At 36.4% G+C, this 4,764-nt stretch overlaps 1 long non-coding RNA gene across 1 annotated transcript; it reads left to right on the forward strand.

Annotated features, from left to right (window-relative positions):
* Positions 1-2,961: 2,961 nt before the first annotated feature.
* LOC119617992 lies at positions 2,962-3,761 on the forward strand. Its single transcript, XR_005234519.1, has 2 exons — positions 2,962-3,508; positions 3,586-3,761. It is a non-coding gene; the product is annotated as an uncharacterized LOC119617992 (long non-coding RNA).
* The last annotated feature ends 1,003 nt before the right edge of the window (positions 3,762-4,764 follow it).

Consider the following 4,764-nt stretch of genomic DNA (forward strand, 5'->3'; position numbering starts at 1 on the left):
TATGTAATGTATGAATATAATATACAAGTTTCACTTTTTAAATGGAATTACTGAAATCAATCTACTTTTTCATGATATTCTAATTTTATGACCAGCACCTGTACTACTCCCATGAAAGGAGAGTTATAGTAGGTTATTCCAAAGTTCACCTGTCCTGCAGGTCGGTTGGGGTCAGATCTTGGTACCATTGTTCCATGAGCAGCTTCAGCAGGTCAGTCTCTGATACTTCATATTCCCATGTGGTGACATTTTGTGTCCAGTGTTGTGATTTTATACCCAAAGGTTGCTATTGCTGTTGCAATTTTGTATGAACTGCACATGAAACAGTTCCCACTTTACACCAAAGCAGATGCCATTAAGATTTATCCCTGAGACTGATTAATCACTACTAAATAATCTGCTGATTATTATTTTTTTAATTTTTTAGAAGCGTTTCTCTCTTGCGTTGTCTCTCCCTATTTCGATTCTAGATTTCCTTTTTTTTTTAAACATTTAGGATAAAAACATTAATTTTACTGGGATCAGTTTGTCCAAAACATTAGCTCCTGGCTGATAATATATCAACTCTGAATTGCTGGATTGGATAAACCATTAACTGTTTTTATGGATAATCGGGAGAATGTTGGATTGAGGCATCGCTGTTTGTTATTTTTACTGTGAAATTTACGACTGCTGTCATACTTACAGTTAACAAGACTGGAAGAGGTCTGAAAGAAGAGAGAGAAACCAACGGAGCGTGTTAAAAGTTTAAATCGTTTAAAATAATCACAGTGCAGAATAGGAGATCGTCCACAGTGACAATCCCTCAGTGAAGCTGTCATAATGCCAGTCCATTTCAGAATGAATGTGTATAAACCTGATCTTAGATGTAAACAATGTACTTACCCGGCGCAAAGGAACTCCAAGAACCTTCTCAATTTCATGCCATGATATATCATTGCGGTTACACTGGAGCATTTCTCCCTCATGAAACAGATAATCCACGGTGAGGAGGACATCCATGTTGCGCACCTGTCTCCTGCTTTCAGCCACGACCCGTTCAGGATTGAAGGTGTGATGCATCACCACCAGGATTATTGGTTTACCAGCTGAAAGTACAGAGAATATTTCATCAGAAACATTTTAAAACTCATAACACAGAAGATAATATATACACGACTCCTTGCTTTTATTTTTAATGTTCTGCTCTCTTTTTAGTTTTATTTATATAAACATATATTATAATAACTGAAGTATTTCCTTTTGTCAGTCATAGGCATTTCAAGCTAAATAGTTGTTTCTAAATATATTTTTAAATTTCTTTGCTACGATGTATTTGTGGAACAATGTTTGGATTATCTGCAGCCAGATGATGCTGATGAGTGTAAAACTTGGACAAAAATGTAAAACTTACGCAGAACTTTGCTGAAAGCCTCATTGATGTCAGTTTCAACCCGTGAGGCGATTGGACAGAACAGCACCAGGTAGTCACAGTCCACAGCTGAGTCTACTTCAACCTGACCCGAACGCTGCAGCGTGAGAACCATCTCTCGATGAGCTCCATGGGTTTTTCCTGCCACGAAGGTGAAGAACTTTCTCCCCGGCACTAAAAAATAGAGTCAAAAACACATCACTGAGCTTTTTTAATAAAGTACTGAACCTGTAAAGTGACGATGATGGTGTGTTTTTTCACACATTTCATATTTTTCACAGGAAGGGTTCAGGGTTTTGTCCAAAAGATATTATTCACTTACATAAGAGTTATGTTATGTTATGTTATGTTATGTTATGTTATGTTATGTTATGTTATGTTATGTTATTCACATTTTTTTCTCATTATTTTACACTCAGTAACCCATAATGGGTTATATAACTCTGACTGCGAGGAAGAAGATTCTCTGCTCTGATCAAACAAAGAATAAACGTTTTGGTGTCAGCATCCCCACATTGAGGCATGGTAGTGGCAGCATCATGCTGTGGGGGTGTTTTTTAGCAGCAGGGGCTGAGAGACTGACCGGGAGCTGAGGGAAATATTAATATAACTCAGTTTTTTTTTTATAGTTTTATTTGCAATAGGTTTAATTATGGAAACTGTAGCATCAGGAGGTCTGAATACTTTCTGCCTCTGTTTGTTTAAACATTTTCATAAATTATTCCACTCATTGCTAGGAGTTCATTTCTGCAGCCTTATTTAAAAATAAACATTAAGTTATAACTATAAGAAAAAATATGTCAAATTTATTACTTAGATGATATTTTTGATGAAAATGGGCTTTTATACCCTGCTAACAACTCAGTGTCTCAGAATCCTATCGGCAGCATGTCAATCTGCAGCTGTCAGCAAAAAACAAAAAACAAAACTAATCTAAAAAGGATTTACATTTAGAATTAAAACAGGATCAAACTCAGAATGAGGTGAATTTGATGTGCATTTTACATTTTGGTTCTTTATCATCTGCACAATCAAATAGACATCATAGCCTCAGAAACTCCAGTGTTTTTAATAAACACAACCTGAAACAAGATCGTCTGGTTCTTATTCAAGCACACAGGTCATTCTTCAACTTGGCTCCAGTTGATTGAACGGGCTCTGAGTAGAACAGGTTTAGGTGAACTGAAGCGAGAATTCACAGTAAACTTAAGAATCTGAAGAGCAAAAACATCCACTAAGATCATAATGTCACTAAGAAAATCTCAATCTGGATCGCCACGAAATTAAATCAGTTGTTTCTTGTGACAAACCCAAAATCTGTTCACTATTTATTAAGTGACCTTGCTAACACACAAACAAACAAACCAAAAACACAAGCTGCCAAGATAATATTAATAATAATAATAAGTAAAGATCTATTTGTCTTCATGGAGGTTAAACTCTGTCCAAGCAGGTGAAACTCTCCTCAAACAGCCTCCTTCCTGTCGAGGTTTAAAGGAAGCAGGAACCCAGAATGCAGGAGCTTAAAAAAAAAAACTAATTTACTGCAAAAAGATTGAACAAAGTGCCGGAGAGGCAGCAACAACTATAAATAAACTGAGGTTAAACACAGGGCGACATACGGAACTGAAACCTACAGCACGGCGTAGAGACAACAGCACACGATGAAGAGAGGCTGAATATGAAGAACTGGGCTGATTAGAAAGTTGGAAACAGGTGACTGATAACAAACTGGGAACAGGATTAGATCTAACACCAAAAAATAACTCATGAAACTCAGATCCTGATACTTCCTGCAGTGACACGTCTGCGGAAACGACACAAGCAACCCGTGTTGTAAGTGTCACGAAAATAATTTATGTTTTGATAAATGTGTGTTTATTTTGACAATTAGGATATTGTAACTTAAGTTGCTTGGTTCACGTTTTGGGATTTGTGTAAATGATTGTATTTTATTTAGTCTAAAAGGAACTATTTTTGTTGCAAGTTATCGCGAGATTTGTATGTATAATAGACTGCGAGATTTAAGTAAACAGAACAAGCAGAAGCCTGGGACCGAGCTACGTGCTGCAGCCTCGTTATCATGTAGCTGTTAAGGTATTTTGTGATTATGTTTATAGTGTTTTGTAAATTTATCAGTTATGGTGTTTTCATTATTTCATATTTTCATTTAGAGTGAACAAGACGAAGGTTACTCGTTAAAGACCTCTGAAGTGGCAAGCGGTCACGAGGTAATTTTGTTAAAGCACATGTCGCCTATCTGTCTGTATGAAACTGTATTTGTACTCAAAGCTTTGTGTTTGTTTTTACAGTTTTCACGGCGTTCAATAAAAAAAAAGAAAAAGAAAAAGGGGAAGCCCGTCTTAAGAAAGCCGTGCCAGTGTTGTCACTTTAGAGCTACACGTGTGCACCATCTCTGCTGCAGCGTCAGCCCAAATACGATGAGGAAGTCATCGTGATTCCTTAAACATCTTTAAACAAAGCTGAATTCTGTTCATATTGTTGCCAAACATGCATAAACCCATCCACCCCCATGTTAAAATACCCAGAGCTCAGCATGGACAGCTTTAAATGATATTTACTCTGCCTATTAAATGAACTTATTGTAAATATTTGGACTTTTTAGTCTTGAGTTAGGCTAATATACTACCAGTTTTAAATAAAAAACATTTTCTCACCAGCTGGAACACCTTCAGCCGTGGAACTGAGAAAGAATAAAACAAAGAGAAAATCATTAGAGCTTCGTCATCGCTGCTGTTCTTCCTCTCGCTCTGCAAACAGGAACAAAGTTTCCTTCCAAACATTGAAAATACAGAATTAAAGGTAAATATATTCAGAGATTCACAAGAATAACAGAAAATATTCAACTAAACTCACCTAAAAGGATAAAAGTTTGACATCTTTGTTTTTCGCTCTCAGAGTAAAAAAGGAATTAGTCAGTGAAGAGGTTTTGCTTTCACTTTTGAAACACAAACATGAATGTTTATTATAAGAATATTTATCACCCTCCCATGTGAGCAGGATTTTAGGCACATGTGTTTAAACAGCGTTCTTACATTCACAGCTTTTATTTTATGTTAAAAACAAGCCTCTGTTGGTCTTATTACAACAAAACTGAAATAATAAAAAGTATTTTTTTGCCCTTAGGGTCCTAAATTCCCAATTATGGAAATGCAGCCTGCATTCCTGTTTATCCCATCTCACCGTAGTCTTCGCTTACAAACTGTCTGTTAGCAAAATATCTCATGAATCACCAGACAGATTTTAATGAAACGTTCAGAAAGTAATCGTTGGATGAACATTTATAACTGATTACCTTTTGGAGTCAGCCTGATTCAAGATGGCCGAAACAG

The sequence above is a fragment of the Kryptolebias marmoratus genome, linkage group LG19, assembly GCF_001649575.2.
Source record: "Kryptolebias marmoratus isolate JLee-2015 linkage group LG19, ASM164957v2, whole genome shotgun sequence".
Taxonomy (NCBI): domain Eukaryota; kingdom Metazoa; phylum Chordata; class Actinopteri; order Cyprinodontiformes; family Rivulidae; genus Kryptolebias; species Kryptolebias marmoratus.